Source organism: Castor canadensis, chromosome 12 (assembly GCF_047511655.1).
Source record: "Castor canadensis chromosome 12, mCasCan1.hap1v2, whole genome shotgun sequence".
Classification (NCBI taxonomy): Eukaryota; Metazoa; Chordata; class Mammalia; order Rodentia; family Castoridae; genus Castor; species Castor canadensis.
Genome location: NC_133397.1, coordinates 22,709,030 through 22,728,468, shown reverse-complemented (window position 1 = coordinate 22,728,468; position 19,439 = coordinate 22,709,030). Strand labels below are relative to the sequence as shown.

Genomic DNA, 19,439 nt, shown 5'->3' with positions numbered 1-19,439 from the left:
AGCAAATGACAGGGCCACCTCTGTGAGCAATAGCAAATGGCCCCCTTCCTCCATTCTGTTTACCAAGTTCTGGACTTGGTGACATCTTCTCAAATGGTTGCAAAACAGGAGCCGACCACCCTCTGAGCTGGCCTACCTGGCTGTTACCTTGCTGGAATGAGTGGGTGAGGAGATAAACCAACAGATTGCTTGGAGCTCCAAGGCTTCTCTTAGTGGTTAAGTCTGAAAAGAGGCAGATACCCTCCTTCACTTCAACAAAAAAGGTACTGACTGAGCTTTCCCTTCAGGCCCTGCTGTGAGACACCTGCTGAACACCCAAGAGATGCATGCAGCTGCATCCTAAAAGCCAGTAAGTGGGAGGAATGGAATTCTCCATCCTGAACACCAGTACTTCCTCTTGATTACCTGTTCCTGCTAGGAGAGAGGCAGAGTTGGACCTGATGACAGACACCCAGATTCTTTCTTATAAATACTTTCAATCTCCCAGAAGAGCTAGGCTGATTCCCTTGGTTCCCAATCCCTTCCTGCCTCCAGGCCACCCCTGGCCCAAGTCAAGGACTGGTTCCTTGAGGACAAGTTTAGAGTTCAACATGCTGAGACTCAGGTTGGGATATCTGGTGGCGGACAAGTCGTGACTGTCTGCTCCAATTCTGCTGTTGTTGAGGGTCAGACCCCAGACTTCCCTGTGCCCAGCCCTGTCTCATCCCCATAAGCTGGCACGCCCCTCTTGGTTGTTACCCACTGCCTCTTCCAGGGAGCCAAGGCCTGCCTGTCTGTGTTGATGGGCTCCACCTGTTGGCACACTCTCCTGACACCAGCTGGTTGCATCGCTCACTACCTGTGTGCCCCCAACCCCATCCCACTCCCACCACTGTGCCCTACCCACCTGATTTCATGACAATTTCCGGCCTGGGTTACCCCCACCTGTTCCCTGCCATCACAGGTATTCTGCCCAGTGGAATGAAACTACTCCAGTGTCTGTGGACCAGTCTTCCCTTCACCCTACTTCAGCCATTCCAGGCGTAGCCCTTCCCAATCTGCTTAATTCTGTCATGGGTAATCAACTGGTTTCCTGAGAACTGGAAGAATGAGGCAAGTTTCAATAACAAAACAAATTCATCTCACTTAAATAGCATCAAAAACCAGAATGAACTTAATGAAATACACATAAAAGGTGCTGAGAGAAATTCGAGAAGAACTAAATAAATGAAATACAGCACGTTCATGGGTTAAAGATCCAATATCAAGGTGTCAATTCTCTCCAATTAGATCCCTACATTCAACCCCACCTCAAGTAAAGTCCTAATAGGCCACTTGTAGATACTGATAAACTGATTCCAAATGTATATTAAAAATACATAGAACCTACAATAGGTAAACCAATTTTGAAAAAGAACAAAATTGGAAGATAAACTACCTGATTTCAAGAGTTAGCATAAAACTACCACATCAAGACAGTGTGCTATTGATGTAAGAACAGACAAAACTATGAATGGTACAGAATAGAGTCCAGAAATTGACCAACAGGTATATATATGATCAACTGATTTTTGACAAGGGTGCTAAGGTAACTGCATTGTTAATCACATTAACAAGTGATGTCAAACAAATGGATATCCATGTAGGAAAAAAAATAAACTCAAGTAGATCAGAGACCTAATGATAGTGCTAAAATATAAGCTAGAAGAGAACACAGGAGAAAGTTCTAGGACCTTGGTTAGACCAACAACAAAAAAACATGATAAAATTGATACATGAAATGTTATCAAAGTTTAAACTATTGTTCTTCAGTACATACTAAGGCAAGGCGCATTTGCAAATCATGTATCTGATAAAGGACTTAAAACTAGAATATAAGGAGAACTCTTACAACCCAGAAAGACAAACAATGCAATAAAAAAAAAAAAATAAGGAGACTTCATGAAGAGGATTCAAATGGCAAATTAGGAATGGCTGATTATCAGGGAGAGGCAAGTTAAAACCAAAATGCAACACCACTAAAGTGCCCATTGGAATATTAATTTTTCTGTGTCAACCTAAGTGTGCTAAGGGATGCTGGTAAAATATTATTTCCAGGTACATCTGAGAGGGTGTTTCCAGAAGAGACTGACGTTTGAATTAGTAGACAAAGTAAAGAAGATTCACCCTCACCAATTTGGGCTGGCATCATTCGATCTACTAGGGCTGAAACTGAACATCTGTCATGAAGCATTATCTTTTGTTTGACTTTTTCAACTATTTAAACATATGAAAACCATTTGTAGCTTGTGGACTGAAAAAAAAAAAAACAGGCAACTAGGCTGGATTTGGTCCACAAGCCATCATCATTTGCTTATCTCAAACTATATCTACTCCAGGTCTTTTCCATCTTGGTACCACTGAAATGTTTTGCCAGTTAATTCTTTGCTGTGTGAACCATTCTGTGCATTACAGGACATTTAGCAGCTTTCTTGGCCTCTCTCTACGTGATGCCAGTCATACTTGCCCAGGTGTGACATCTAAAACTGTCTCCTGATGTTGTCATATGTCCACAGGGTACAAAATTGCCCTGGGTGAAAACACTGATCTATAAGGACGCCATGATTTCCTGGAGTGCAAAGGTGGAGAGGAAGGGGGATTGACCCCAAAGAGGCACAAGGAAACTTGGGAGTAACAGAGATATTCCTTATCTTGATTGTGATATGTATTATGGAGTTATGTAAATACATCAAATGTACTTCAAATACATACACACTGATAATGGTTATATGTATTGTATAAAAATTATAGCTAAACAAAGTTGATTTAAGAAAAAAACATAAAAGAGGATGCTGAAGGGAAATAAAAAAAGAATAAATTGGAGAAGTAGGAGGAGAAAAAGGAGGAGGAGAGGAAGAAGAGGAGGAGGAAAGGGTTTAGAGGGGGAACCCTCCTTATAGTCAGATAAAAGGGAGACTGGCTCAAGTGGTAGAGTGCCTGCCTGCCTAGCAACACTGAGGAAAAAAAGGAGGCTCTTGTTCACTCTTCAAAAACCTCAAAAGAAGCTTTGCCAGAAAAAACAAGTATGTATATATATATATACATATATATACATGTATTTGGTGAACTGGGGTTTAAACTCAGGGCTTGTAAGCAGGTGCTCTACACTTGAGCCATACCTCTCTGCTTTTTTTTTTTTTGCAGGGTAGGGGGGGGTGTCTTGTGAAATATTTGCCTGGGTTGGCCTTGAACTGTGATCCCCCTGATCTCAGCCCCCCAGGTAGTAAGGATTACAGGCATGAGCCACTGGCACCTAGCTCAGTCAGAATATTTTAAACAAAGCAAGTCTGCTCTGCAGGTAGACAGTAATGCTAGAAGGAAATTTATTGGATTTCTCTTTAAGGAAAATGGACATACATATGGCTGTAGTTTTGCAAAATGTGCAGCAATATTTTCCCAATGGCCATTTTAACTACACAGTGAAGATCAGTAGAAGCTGAGTAAATACCAGACAACAGCTCTGTGCAGAGTCAAACTGACACGGTTCAATTACGTATTTATACTATGTGCTCTATCAACCAAGAGAATTCGGATATGTTCTTTAACAGGCACTGATAATGGTCATGGTCAAGGTAACGGCAGGGGCCTCCCCTAGGTAGGTTGCCCCAACCTCAGCTATCATCGAAGCCAGTCTCAGGTTCCCCACTCTCCTCTTCCCCTAGCCCAGTGTGCCAAGTTGAGAAACACATATATAGATGGTTTCAGGAGGCACATGTGCCAGAATTTAAGTGAGACTGAATCCTGAGTGAGGAGGCCAGTTCTCTTTCTACAGCTCTGGTTACACCAAGGTAAATATCTCACTGATGGGTGTGCATCTCTTCAGACCTGGCACCTGCTGATCTCTCCATCTAGCAACGGGGAAATCAAGGCCTAGTTTGTAGTTGCAACTTAACAATATCAATTGGCTTTCACTGACTTTACTCTCAAACTATCTGTTTACGACCAACAGTCCCATTTATGGTGTTAATAAAATGTTTTCTTTTAAAAATTTAAGTAAAGGGCTTGGGATATAGCTGAGAGGTAAAGAGTTTGCCTAGTGTGAGCAAGGTCCTGGGTTTGATCCTTCAGCACCACAAAAAATTAAGTATAAAAGTAAATCTATTTAAAGAAAAATATTAATGAAACAGTCATATTGATGGATATGATGAAAATGGGAAGGAGAAATATGCAAATGACTCAAGTTGGAAGACAAATGTTCTAGACCAGGGGTCACCAAACTTTGATCGAGAGTAAATGTTTTCAGGTTTTTGTGGGCCACATTTAGGCTCTGTTACATATTCTTTTCTCTGTTAAGTGGTTAAAATTGTAACCACCACTTTTAGCACACAAGGTTGCATGAGAATCCATCGACCATGGTGTGCTGCCTCCTGCTCCAGGAACTTTATCCACATGTGACAACTGGACACTTGAAATGTGGCTAGGATGGCTGAGAAACTGAGTTTTATATTTTACTTAACTTTAATTAATTGAATTCTAAATAACTACAGTAGCTGGTGGTTAAGGCACTGTACAGCACAGCTGTGACAATGAAGGAACCACTACATCCCAGACTTTAAGCACTGAGTAGAAAGGTAATGCCTTCTCTGCCTCGTTTAACTGCCTGCCTCACCTTGTTCTCAAGAAATGACAGTTTATAGAATCAGTATGAACTTAACATCAAAGCCCAGTAATGACAGTATTAAAATAGTAAGCACTTGGACAAATCTCATGACCACAGATAAAAAATTCATAAAATACAGTGCTACCAAACAGAATGCAGCAGTGCATCAAAAGGATGACACAGTTTGACACTGCTAAGGTTTACTCCATAAAACAAGGACAATTCATAATCATGGAACTTAGCAACGCAATTCTTTACTTTTTTTACATGAACAAATCAACAGAGAAAAGCCAAGCCATCAAAAATAAACAAATGTTGAGAAGGTATTTGATGAAATGCTATTCTCAATAAAAATCTTAACAACAATAAAAATAAAAATAAAACAGAACAAAACTGTTCAAATGTGATAACAGGTCACAAAAAACAAATCTTGGGAGTGGGGGAATGCAAATATAATGGAGGAGCCAAACTTGCTCAAGATACACTGTACGCAGGCATGGAATTATCACAATGAAATCTCGTATTATTAATGTCTGATCATTGAAAAATAAAATAAAACAATCTAAAAAATTAAATAGTGGTGATAGTTGAGCAACTCTGTGATAAACTAAAACTCACTAAATTTTACATTTTAAAAATTATTTTTATGATACATTAATTATACCTCAAAGGTTTTTTTTAAGCAAATAAAAAATAATTTTAATGAGTAAAATACTAAACTTGTAGTCATTATAATTAGGAATAAAGCAGGGATGACTCCTCTGACCTCTATTATTAAATAATGCTTGCAAGTTACTAGAAAATGCAGCAAAGATTAGAAAACTAAATCATCTAGATAAATATGAAAAGAGATGTAAAGACTGTATACCCAGAAAAATCTAAGAAAATTGGTAAGATAATATGACAAATATAATGAAGTCGGTATTTTTTCTAGCAAATAGAAAGAAACAGGAATGTTCTTCACTATAAGAACATTTAAAAACACTTAAGCATAAAGAATAAGACACTAGGAATGGTCCAACTACATAAAGAGTACTTTTCCTATTTTGATCTACTTTGATTAGGGGTTGCCTGGGGCTAGGAATAGGAACGGGAAATGAGAGCAAATGGGCTCAAAGCCTCTTTTTGGAGTGACGAAATTTTTCTATAATTAGATTGTATGATAGCTACATAATTCTGTAAATATCTGATCATCAATGAATGGTGCAGTAAGATGAGGGAATGTTATGGACTTCCTTGATAAAAATTAAAATATACTGTATGAAGTCACTGTCATTAGAACTGTCTAATCAGTATATGATTAGACAAAGAGGTGAATGAGGCAGGGGAGATGCTTGGGAGCAGATTTCAATTAAATCCAACAAAAGTGGTATTTCAATTCAGTGGGGAAAAATGACTTATGAAATAAATGATGCTGGTACAGCTAGCTATTTATCAGGAAGAAAATTAAATCCTCTACCTAAATTTGCAGCATACACCAAAGTCTGTAATTCATCTGGAATTTATTTAAATGTAAAACAAAAAAAGCTATAAAAATACTAGATAATGAACCAGGAAGCCACAAGCACAACCAAGGAGTAGGGAGACTTTTTAACTTGGTCTGGAGACCCAGAAGCCATAAAAGAAAAGACACACTTTTGATATTTTTAAAAAAATAATTTGGTAAAGTAGAAGATGCCATAGAAATAAAATCAACTGCTAATCAATAGCCTGAGAAAAATCAATAGCTAGTCAATGGCCTGAGAAAACGTGCAGTTCCTATGATGGCTATGAGCTCTGACATACAAGCAAACAAGAGAAAGTGATACACAGCAGAGCAAACCCAAACGACCAGCAGCATATGAGATGTTCCAGGGCGTGTAGTTGTCAAAGACATGCAAATGAAAATAACAAGGTATCACTTTACATCCCTCACCAGATGGCAAAAATTCAAGAGTGGTTCCTTATGTTGGCAGGACTTGGGGGTGTGGCTAGGAATGATTGTGAGGACAGTCTGACACTGCTGATGGAAACATAAAATATTACACCCTTTTGGGTGTGGGACTCCACTGCTAGGACTCTATGCATGGAAATAAAAGCAATAGAACATAAGGAGATGGCTATAAAGATAGTAGCAGAGCACTATGGGTGCAGTCAAACACAAACAACTGGAAACAGACTGAATGCCCATCAGTGGGCAGTAGTAGAATGAACTGCAGTGGGATCATTGCCTTGGGATGTCATGCATTTAAAAAAGTCAAATATCTACCAACTGAAAGGCAGCCTGCAAGGACAGATACCACCAATATGGAAGTCCAATACATGTATCTGTGACGCCACATACAGACACAAACTCAGACTCAACAAGATCCCAAGGACAAAAAATATCTACCTATGTACATATATGCATACACACTGACATGTATATGGAGGGACAGAGACACCCCAGTTTACATTGGTTACTTGAAGGTGATGAGGTGGTATCTTAAAAAACCAGGCAAAACCATCAACAAGTAAAACCAGAATGTTTGTGTACCTGCAGGATAAGATGCACGAAACACTAATGGTGGCTTCCATCATTAGGATGGAAGAACTGCAGGTTCATTTTCTTTCTTATACATTTTCTTATAGTATGTCTAAATTTTTCACACTGAATATGTATTGTTAATAAAGTCAGAGGAAGAAAAGTAATAAAATCATTTGCACAGAGGCAAAAACTATCTCCTCATCCTTTAAGGCCCGTGGAATTTGCTAAGCACTATTAAACACTGTGGGCTAGATATTTTATACACAGTGCTTCTGTATCAATGGGGCAGTGTTGAGGACCTTCTCCCCCATCACCCCCCAAGATATCAAAATCTGCAGATGCTCAAGTCCCTTATATAAAGTGGTGTGATATTTGCCTCGAGTCTACACACATCCTTCTTTATACTTTAAATTACCTCTAGATTACTTACAGTACTTTAACACTGTGCATAACCACACAGGCTCATTTAGGGAATAATGAGGAAAACATCTGTATGTGTTCAGTGCAGGTGCCATTTTTCTCAAATACCTTGCAATCCACAGTTGGTTGAATCTGAGGATGTTGAACCTGTGGGTGTGGAGAGCTGACTGAACAAGGCATGAGGGTTGAGAAAGGTTGGATAACCTGCCTGGTGTCATGGATTACATCAACTATATCCAGGCAAGGTCTAGTTCAGGTTTGACTCCTAGACACTTCTCCCTGCCTTTGTGCTGCTTTCTCATGTCAGGGGCTATGCTGTATGAGGGCTTTTATTTTTCATCTGGCTTGGCCCATCATGCACACAGACACCCACAGGGTGCCCCTCATTGTCCTTGATGGTGGCTTCAAAATGAGTTCATGGGAAGGATCCCTGCCTTCAAGAATCTCATGACTGTTACCATTGCAGGCTGTGGTCCTGGAGGGGCAAAGGCTGTGTAGGACAGATATCTCAGTGATAACGTGGGAGTTAATTCTTGGCACAAGTCTCTATAAACATTCAATTCATTCACTACCATTGAGTTTAAAACAGAAAATTCTGGGCTCTTAACTCTCTTTACACATAGGATTGTTCTCATAGGCTACACGCATAGTAGAATTTGTACACAATAAAATACTCTGATTACTCTACATTCACCTTCACCATAAAAACAAACATGACACTCTATGTCCACATCATAACAGGGAACAGGATCCTACATCAGATACCATTTTTTTCTGTGCTGTTTGTTGGCTATCTGGAGCTTGCACAAGGAGGTTCCCACAAGGAGGAGGAACAAGAGATGTTATTTTAAAACAAGCTCAAAGGAGGAAAAAGAAATGTAGCACAAGACTATCTAAAATCACTAAAATAAACAATTTTCAAATTTGTCATTGTATTGTCATTGATTTTAATTCACACAAAAATTGTGGAGGGCACTGTGGAGGCTGAAGACAAAGAGCGGGTTGTGCAAATTCATGTGGATGAAGCCAGGGTCTGTTCACTTCCCACCCTCTGGGGCTCTCTCCTCGGGCACAACAGCTTTGTACTCCTTGATGCACACAGACTTCAGTGAGGAAGAGCCAGGAAGAGCTCAGCTGCCCCCAACTACCCTGGCGTCTGTCCTCCTCTCTGCTGGCTAAGTCTCCCTCTCTGACATGTCAACCAAGCTTATCCAACCAGGTCCTTGAACCTGTCCTGCACTTCACACCCATCCCTCTGCCTAGTGACCTCTCTACCAAATCCCACCCTAATACCTGGTTAGTGAAGTCCTTGGCTGGATCCCAGCAGCTGAGATGGTTTTCACCTGTGGGCTTGCCCCACTATGGCCCTACTCCATGTTATACTCTGTTGCTTCACTGCTGGCTGCAGAGGGAGGCTGGGCCTTCTTTGCTGTGCCTCCATCCATCTTGTTATGGTATGGACATACCCATAAAGGCTAACCTGTTGAAGGCTTGGTCCCAATGCTGTGTTTGGTGGTGGGGCACTTGAGAAGGCACCAGATCATAAGGGCTCTAACTTCATCACTGGATTAATCGATTGATGGATTCCTAATCTGATGGCATTATTGGTAGGTGGAAGAAACTAGGAGGTGGGGCTTATTGGAGGAAGCAGGTCACTGGGGTGTGCCTTTGGAGGATATATCTCGTCCCTGCCCCCTTCTCCACTCTCTGTCTCTCTGTCTCCTGACTGCCTCAAGGTGAGCAGCCTCCTCTGCCACACACTCCTATCACCATGATGTTCTGCCTCACCATGGGCCCAAAGCAATGGAGCCAGTCCACCATGGACGGAAATCTTGAAAGCTGTGGGCCAAAATAAATCTTCCTCCTTTAGGATGTTTTCTCAGGGATAATGAGTGTGATCAGAATTGGTGATCAGAGTCTGTCATCACAAGTAATCAAAACCCAAGACAAAATGGAACAAACACCTTAAATGGATCCTTCTATGGAACATCCATCCTCCTCCCTCATCATCCCAGACCAAAGAAGAGGGCTGGAGGTGTGGCTCTAGTGGTAGAATGCCTGCCCAGTAAGCACAAAGTCAAGAGTTCAAACCCCAGTGCCACCAAAAAACCAAAACAACAAAGCAAAACAAAACAAACCCAAAAGATAAAACACAACCAAAGAGGGTGAAACTCTCCCCCTATTCTCTCTGCACTGATAAGGCTCACTGGGAAGGATGGCACCCTGGAGGGCCCTCCCCTGTGGACCAACACTACATGGAAAGATCTTTTCAGTCACATATCTTATGCTGACACCTGGACCACTGTAAGCGTTTAATAAGCACCCGTTGTGGGCAGGCAGGTGTGTGGGTGTGGAGGGGGAGGGTAGTAAGCACACATTACTGTGGAACGGCTCATGATGTCCAGGCAGTGTTTCTCATCTTCTGTGTCCTAAGATTTAAACCAAAAATTTCCCTGAATACAAAACCCAAAGGGAAATCACTGGAGATAAGTCATCTCTACTTCCTGGTGTCAGAGCATTTCTTTCTTCCTTGCTTTTTTTGAGACAGTATCTTGCTATGTAGCCCAGGCTGGCCTCAACCACAATCCTCCTGTCCCTGCCTCCCAAGTGCTGGAATTACCGACCAAGCACCATCATGCCTGACCATCTTTAGACCCAAACACTGCTCTGCAGGCTGCTGTGTTGTTTAAGAGGCCAGCATCTGGAGGCCATTTGAGAGCCAAATTATTATTACTGTTTAGACAGGTTGAATTTTCCCAACCACAGGTCGGTCTCTGTATATTTAAGCAGATAGGTTTATATTTTGTATCCCATAATGTATTGCAGAAAGAATAGCATGCATTAAATACTATTCTACACTTGGATATAACCTAAAAGTTCACCCATAATTAAGTATCTAAATAGAATATAGTACATTCCAATGGAATGGGAAACAGCCTATTTAAAAGCTTACATTTGGGCCAGGCACTGTGGCTCACACCTGTGATCCCGGCTACTCAGGAGATAGAGATTGGGAGGACTATGGTTCAAGGCCAGCCCAGGCAAAAGAGTGATCAAGACTCCATTTCAACAAACAAGCTGGGAATAGGCTTAGATGTACATGTCTGTATTATCAGTTACTCAAGAGGATCTTGGTGGAATGCCAGTCCCAGTGCAAAACTGTGAGACCCTATCTGAAAAATAACTAAAGCAAAAGAAAGCTGGGGATGGGACTCGAGTGGCAGGACACCTGCCTAGTAAGAGAGGCCCTGAGTTCAAACCCCAGTACTGCCAAAATAATAGCAATAGTAGTAATGGTGGTGGTAGCTATAAAAGCTTACATTTGTAAATTGAGTGAGAATGGAAAAGCATTTTCTACTGTCAAATAAAAGAAAAGAATATAAAATAGAATCAATGCTATGGTTACAAGTCTATAAAAATTATGAAAACACATGACAAAGAACTTGAATGGAACAAGCAAAACTTATATTAGCTGGATTGGCAAAATGGTTAATTGATGGCTTACTGGGATATTAGATTTTTGCTTATAGACTGAGGTAGGAGGATAGCCAAGTTTGATGCCAGTCTGGGCTATATAGCAAGACACTGTCTCACAAACAGCAACACCAAAAATCATTAGTTTAAAAGTGCTCATCTCAATCAACCAAGCAATTGCTTTATGGGCACTGATCTAAGATTTCTTTTCATTAGTAGGTGACTGGAGTCAAACCCACAGCTTAAAGTACTACTTTTTGCTGAAGGATGAGTTTGAAGGCAGCTTCCAATCAAGTTACATTGTATCCAACTTTATGATTTCCAAAAACAATTTAATCAGTAGACCTTGGATGTCTTGTTTTTAAACTCACCATTTATCTTACTATTTCCCACAATCTACTAAAACAGTACATACGCACACCCTTGAGCCAGCAATCCCACTCCTCCGTAGATACCCAAGAGAAACACATGTTCTCAAACATACGTCTTAAAGACACATACTAGAATGTTCATAGCAGAAGTGTTCATAATAGCCCCAAACTAGAAACTACTCAAATATCTATAATGGAAAAATCTACAGGATGCTTTACACAATGGAATGTTATATAGCAATGAACAGAAGTAAATTACATGCAACGATAGGCAATTTCATAAATACAACACTGAGCAAAAAGAAGCCACTCAGAAAGAGCACCTACTATGAGATTCCATTTGTACATACAAGTTCAGAAACAGGCAAAGCTGATCTGCACGGTGAGAAGTCAGGATAGTGGCTCGTTCCCTTGGAGGAAATGCTAGTAACTAGGAGAGGACACAAGGAGGTCGTTTGGGTACTGGTAATCTTGTGTTCCTTGATTTGATGTTGACTACATGGGCATGTTTAGTGCACAAAAACTCATCAGGCTATACACTTATGTTTGCGTGCTTTTCTGCATATGCGTTATGCTTCACTAAAAGTTTGTGTGAGTGTGTGTGTGTGTATTGGGGACTGGGGATGTAGCTCAGTATGTGTGTGTGTGTGTGTGTGTATGTGTATATATATTTAATACATCCTCAGCCAATCTACCTTCTTAAAAGTCACTATTTTCTATTTAAATATAGATATATTGCCACTTGGCAACTTGACAAACTTAAAACAATCCAAGTAACTTCATGAAGACTGAAAAGATTTCAGATACATTGGAAAAAGAGCAAAAGGACTAACTTTTAAAATCAGGGGTGGTGTTCTGGTTTTATAACAGAATAAACACGTCCGAAATCTGAAGTGGTAGGAGCTCCTGCAGCAGTAGTGGATCTTGCTCTGCAGAAGGACAAAGGGAAGGACAGGGCCAGACAAAAGAAGGGAGAATAAAGACCCCAGGCATGAGAAATTTGAGCTGGGCCCAGGGGCAGCCTGGGAATGGACATCCAGTGACACAAAGATGGTGTGATTGAGTGCTGTGTGCTGCTAATGTGTGGGAGACACACATTCATATGCCGCCCAGGCAGTGACAGACCCAAAACACTTTGCCAAGCCAATGAAAATGGACAGATGTCAGGGGGCGGGGAGGGACAACACTCAATTCAGAAGCAGAAATGTTCCTTTTTTTTTTTTTCAAGAAACCTAGCCATTCATAAAACCTCAACTTTACTTGGGCTAACGGATTTTACATTTCAATGGGGATCCAGAAGCCTCAGTGGCTTGAAAATCACAGAAAACATCCTTGAAATTGTTCATTCATTGTTTTTTTTTTTTCAATATTCTCTACTGAATGCTTACTCTGAGCAACATTGTGTGTTAGAGGTTACATGGATGAGAAAAGAGGAACAAATTCCATTTAAATACAGCAAAAGTGCATGCACCATTTATAATTTGCTACTAAATTCTTTAGTTTACTGTGAACCTTATACCTGCCTACTAAGGTTCTCAGCATGGATGGTGTGAAGGCTGATTTCTGTGTCTACTTGGCTAGGCAGTGGTGCCCAGTTATCAAAGACTCACCTAAATGTTGCCCTGAAGGTATTTTAGGATATGTTTGGCAGCTACAATCAGTAGAGGTTAGTCTCAGTTCTGTGAGAACACAATCAGTAGTGTAAGAGAAAAACTGAGATGTCCCTGGTCCTTAAGAAGAAACTCTAGCTTAAGACTGGGAGCCCCATCCATTCCTGCAGCTGGCCCCCTAAATAGCACAAACTAGTCCTATTGGCTATTTTTTCTGGGGAACATGGATTGACACAGACCTTAAGCAGATTCCTGGTGTTTGAGCTCTGGCTCTACCTCAGTACCTCTACTACCTCGTCTGTAAAATGGGATTTTGATGTTATTTTTCATTTACCCACACATGGGAATTAGAACCACTCTAGTAGAGAAAATACTTTGAAAGTGTTTGTGAACTAAATAATTCTATGGTGCCAGGTTGTAAGATCTATATTTCTTAACTGGAAAACTAGACATATTTTATTCCCAACAATTTTCCATCAACCAAACATGCTCACTTTTCCCCCTTCTGAGAACAAAAAGCCTGGGACAACAGCCCTTACCAGTTGCTCCTGACTGAGTGTTCCTCTGGATGGTGTAGGGGCAGGATGAGACACCAAACTAAACCCACATGTAGGGACTATTCAGCAAAGCCAGGTCAGAGCACTTTCAGAACATTTTTTTTTTTTCTTTTTGTGGGACTGGAGTTTGAACTCAGGGCTTGACTCTGTGCTTGCTAAACAGGTGCTCTTCTGCTTGAGCCACACCTCCAGTCCATTTTGTTCTAGTAAAATTATTTTGGAGATAGTGCCTTGAGAGCTATTTGTCCAGGCAGGCATTGAACAGCAATCCTCCTGATCCAAATAGCTAGAATTATAGGTGTGAGTAGAATTATAGAGTGAGCCACCAGTGCTTGTCCTGGAACATTCCTAACTCTCCAGGTTCTCAGCTGCTCAGAGCAGCTGTGCCTAAAGAAGTCCCTGGGGTGTGTGTGGGTACTGAGGGGAACCAAGCATACAGCTATTCCTACTATTTGTAAGGGTGGAGCTTCTGGGTCCCCACTGTTGATACCCTATAGCAGCAACCTGTCCTGGTCCCTGGGGATGAAACACTAAATGGGGAATCAAAAGTTTCTAGGGGAGAGTATGATGACAATGGTGATGGTGGTTATAATACATGTATTAAGCGCTCATTAGGTGACACACACTGCTCTCCAGGCTAAGCGCATATTATTCAATCATATAATCTTCCAGATAAGCTACCACACCCATCACTACGCTCGAGATCCAGAGGAACAAATTGAGGTCCTGAGAGACAAATGACACACTAAGGTCAGACAGATAGGAAGTGGCAGAGGTGGCTCAGGGTCCAGTTCTCCCTCCAGTGCACAGTGTCTTTGAGCCTGGATTACAGGAGGAGGCCCACTTGGGAGGAGACAAGGGAACAAGTACAAAACTGGGCTGTGATTGATGGTTGCCCATGACAGGTTCAGGGGATGCTAAAGTCAAGCCAATTTACTTTAAATGAAACAAGTTTCAAAGACTGAAACAGAACAGATCATAAACAATGCTCCTTCATGAATTTCTCTTGTGAAGTATATAATTTGTGCTCACATTTATACATAAATATCAAATATAAAAAATTTATACCATAGCATCTCCACCTTTTGTTGTCATAGGAAAAACTTAAAGCAAAGTGACCTTGAAGTTGTTCCTCCTTTTTTCACCAGCAGTGCAATAAAATCAAGCATCTGGTTTCTTGAAAAATAATGAAGTATACTTAGTCATATTTGCTCTCCTCTTACATCAATTTCTTCCTACGTGATTTCACACTGATAAAAACACTCTATATCACTGTTTTCCTACAAGATCTTGTGAATAAACTCTTCCAAGACTTTTCTGGAATATGCTTTATAGCTTAGAAAAACAAAAAGAATAGACAGGATCAGATTCTATCAGGCAGTGGTAAATTTTTACTCCAGAAAAACAGACTGGATCTCAGATACTCTTGTTTAACAATCCTGGCTTGTCTGGCTCTCAATATTTTTCTAAGCCCTAACTTGAAAGAAATTTTGCCCCAGACACTTGCCCACAGTCATGGTGTCCTCTGGCCTATAGTTCTGAGGAACTAATGCTGGATCAAGTTAAATCATGAATCAGAGGAGCGACTAAGGGAACATTCTCAGATATTCACAGCAGGAGAATGGAGAGGGACAGGTGGAGGTAATGTAAATGAAAGCTACTCCAAGTCCCCAACCCTAATTTTGGCCAACTTGCCTAGCTGTGTAACTGTTTGCAGAGATAGAAGCTCAAAAACCATCATGACTACCCCAGCTCATGTCTGCATCTCAGAGAGACTAAGCTGAAAATGGCCAGGGCAACATGGTCCATGAACATCTTTGCATCCCTAACCATGGTCCCCAGACTCAGGAGATGAGAGTTAAGATAGATCTACAATTCTGGGGATACAAAGTCCTGCTCTGAGGCCACCTGTCTCTCCTCTTTCTGGATTCTGTGTTCTGGGGGTTTTCATAGGAGCAGCCTTCCAGAAGTTTGGGGGTGGGGAAATGGGGTGCCACTTTCTCTCCTTCTTCCCTAGAGAGGTGAGTTGGGTACACTGGCATTTCTCATCTATGGAATGCTCTCCATGAGGAATGGATTGAGCTGGGTGTCCATAGAGCATTTACGTAGGATTAAGCCCTCTTAAAAATCTGTAGAATTATTACAAAAAGAATAAACCCACAAAACAGTCCCTCTTGAAACTTTCCCCTTTAGGTGTGACATGAAAACATTTCATTCACAAGAAAAGAAAACCAATATGTTGTCAGATTTCTGATTTTCCAGTATTGAGAATCTTGGTTTTTACATACCTAGATATGTGTGTGTATACATTTAAGATCTACTTAAAATATAGTTAATAAAACCAATGAGCAACATTGCAGACTGGTCCTTCCTGTAAATTCTGAGGCACCTCATCAAAACACCATCTTTTAAAATCAGCAAGATCTAGCTGACTGCTGATTTCCTGTGCCCAGTCAGGACCCTGGACAAGAGACCCTCAAGTGAGTAACTACTGTCTGTGCTGGGCAAGAGCCAAGAGCCACATCACAGTCCCTCATTTCATGCACCAACCTGGTTAAAAATGTAAATTTTGAGGTGTCAAGGCTGGGGTAGGAGAGCCAAATGGCTCATCAGTTAACTGAATGGCAAACATAAGTGACATCGATTAGTTAGTTCTATGATGCTTTGTTATTTAGCCAAGTTTCTTCCACTTTTGGAGCAAAAATACATCTTTTTTTATGGAATGAAAATTTAACTTTACACTGAAGATTCACCTTTAACTTATCAGTTAAACAATTATTACAGAAAACTGATCCAACCCAATTTTATCTTTGGGCTGTCATTTCACATGTCAAACGTTGTTGCAGGACACATTTAAGGCGCTCAGACGGTGGCAGGACTGTGAGTGCGCCGCAAAAGCTCTGCTAATAATCCCTGCTCTGTGTTTCCACTCTGCTCATCTGTTTTCCCATGGCAAGCAGCTACCACGTATCTCAGAGCCATCCCACTCTTAGGTCAGCAGACAATACCATGAAAGTCTGCAAAAGACGCACTGGCTTGGGTGTGGTCGCGGGCAAAGGGAAGCATTGCTCCCCAGCTGCAGGCTCTAAAACCAAGGGCCCCACCCTTGGCGGGGAATCCCCACCACCACTTCTACCCAATTTTATGGCAATTGTCTCGCCCTTAGGAAACACAGCAGCCCCTAGACCTGGGCGGTCTCGGCAGACAAAGCATGCTGCTCGCGGGAGCCCTACACGGCGGCGACCTCAGGCTTCTGGGACTTGAGTCATCCCGTGCCGCTGCGCGCCGCTAACCACCGCACGTCTCGGCTGCTGATCAACGGCGTGGGGCAGGCGGCGGCGTCGCAGCCAGAAGACACCACAAGCCGCGGGCGGCGGCTGTCCCCGGACCCACAAAACGCGCCACTCACGCTCAGAATTCCCGCGAGGCCGGGTGCCCCAGCGCAAACCCCAAAAAAGACAGCACGTGCCCTGAGGTTCCTCCGCCGGCATTTTCTGCAGCAGAACACCGCACGCTTCTGGAGGACTTGTTTGAACATCGGGCGGATAGCAATGTAGCCTATTGTTCTCCGGGTCTCCGGGGCGGGGGCGCCCCCCATTCTGCTTCTCTAGCAGCATCTGCCACTAGGCAAAGCCTTTCAGTGCCTCCAGAACAGGGTGTGCCGGGGGCGCTGCAGATTATCACAAAATCCCAAACGAGTCCCTAGGGGTTCGTTCCAAGCTGGGAAACAAAGCACCTCGCAGGGCCAGCCTAGCCTGTCCGGGATCCGCCATCCGAGGTCCCTTGACTGGGTCGGAGGACCACGCCCAGCCAGGCACTAGGGCCAACAGGCTAGAGCTGAAGGTCTTCGGGCCCCAGACTCGCCTCTCAGCTGCCTGCCCCTCCTGGGAAGGAAAATCCCCCTTTCCCCAGACAGACCCCTCCCCCACACGGAATGGGTCTCCTCCCCCTCTCCGATCTACCCTTCCTCAAACCCAGGCGGTCTCCTCCCCTCCTCATTCTTCATCAGACCAGCCTCGCCTCGCACCACCTGCTCCGAGCTCCCCAGACCGGTCCCCCGCCCCCCCCGCCCCCTTCTCAAACCCTGGTCCCCAAGGCCCCCTCCACCAGACTTGGTCACCTGTCCCCACCCAGCTCCCCAGCCTTCCTCATCTTTGCTCAAATCGAGGCTTCTGCCTCTCCCCTTCCGGGCTTCTCTCCAGCTCAGACTCCATCCAGCCCCCTCCCCAGGCCCGGGGCGTCGACGTCCCTCGCCCGCCAAGATCGATGCTTCGGAGCGGGTTCCTGCGCAGGGCTCGAGCAAAGGGACCCAGCTTGGCGCCAGATAGGGGCCGGGCAGCTGCAGGAGGCCTTTGTGGTTCTGGCAGGTGCCTCGAAGGCGGCGGGAGCCCTCCGAAGGCCTTCGCTCCGCTAGCTGGACCTTCGGAACGGACCACCGGGGTCTAGTCCAGGTTGAACAGATCCCAACCAAGAGGAGAGATGGAGCGAGGGTGTGTGTCTAGGTAGGTGGTGGGTGGGAACCGGGGACATGGCAGATCCAGGGTTACAGCAGGACGGCCCTGCGACCAGAGAAGTCATCCCCATTCCAGCCTTCCAACCATTCACTGCACGTCGACGAGCGAGGGTAGGGCGCCTACTGTGTGCTAGGCGTTAACTCCTTCAACCCAGCCGCCTCCTCACCCCAGTTATTTGCAAATCCCACAGGCACAAATTAAACGCCAAGGCGTCGCGAGGACACCGCACAGAGAGCGTACAAAGAGGACCTGACTAGCGCCTCAGTTCAGTCCCGACGGTCGCTCCCAGTGCCAAACCACATCTCCCGCCGCGTCCCCCTGCAAGCGGGCTCCTACGCACCCCAATTCCCTCCCTTTTGTGCGCTTCAGGGAGAAACAGATAGGGAGCGCAATGGATGTCCCAGCCCCGGGAAGATGAGCCTACAACCCCCCCGTGCCATCACCCACTCCTCCTGGATGCTGCGGCTGCTAGGATCCGTCGGTCGGTCCGTCTTCCAGTCTTGCGCGGCGGCGGGAGCTGCGGGTGCACAGGGCGGCGGCGGCTGCAAGCGCGCTCGCTCCGTGGCCGCCTAGCACGCCTCGAGCTGGAGTCCGAATTGGCGAGCGGGGGAGGGGACATAGGTGGGGGCTGGGAGAGGCCTCAGCCAATCACCAATCCGGTGGCTCCTCCCCGGCGCTCCCCACCTCGCGCTAGCAGGTTAGGGGGAGGCGGGGATAGGCGGTGTCCCGCATCCTCCGCGCGGCTGCCTCCTTGGGACCACAACTCCCGACAAGCTCTGCGGCAGGTCCGGGTTCGAGAGGGGACAGAGGGCGCGGCCCCAGGACCTCTACCATCACCCCTCCCCCCGCTCCTTGCGTTTTCCTCCGCGTTCCTTTGGGGTTCCATGGTGACTGGAGACACTTCACAAAGCCCGGGCGCTGAGACGTGCTGATGCACGGGTCCCCTGGGAGAGTACGGGGCGAATCCGAGGACACACCGCATCCCCTCCCCCTACTGGACCCCGCCGGAGGGGCTGAAACAATGCCACGGCCTCTCCCGGGCTGCTGCCAGGCTGCCCTTCGCTGCGGGGCCACACCGAGGCTGTTAGGTTCGCGCCAAAACCCGGCCCGACCCCGGCGGGATTGCAGGCTGTAGAGGGCAATGGTCATCGTTACAGGAAAACTATTCTCGTGGACAAAGTGGACGGCCACTCTGGGCCGCCTCTGTTCGTACCTGCCCCCTTTGAGGCCTCCAACCTCCCAGAGTTCATTTTCTGGATTGCAACGTTTTTACTCGGCAGTGGGCTTCTGCATCCACAGCGCTCAGGCCCAACGTGTCTGTCCTATTTTCTTGCGTCTTTGAAGGGATGTCTTGTAACCCAATTTACAC

The 19,439-nt window shown here is 44.3% G+C and overlaps 1 protein-coding gene across 1 annotated transcript in view; it reads right to left on the bottom strand.

The window, feature by feature from the left end:
- The window catches only part of Dpysl5 (dihydropyrimidinase like 5), an 82,888-nt gene extending 64,211 nt beyond the window's left edge, over positions 1–18,677 (bottom strand). Inside the window, exon 1 of the mRNA XM_074049344.1 lies at positions 18,518–18,677. The gene's annotated coding sequence lies outside the window, so the exon portion shown is untranslated. The remainder of the gene's footprint in view (positions 1–18,517) is intronic.
- Positions 18,678–19,439: the final 762 nt, after the last annotated feature.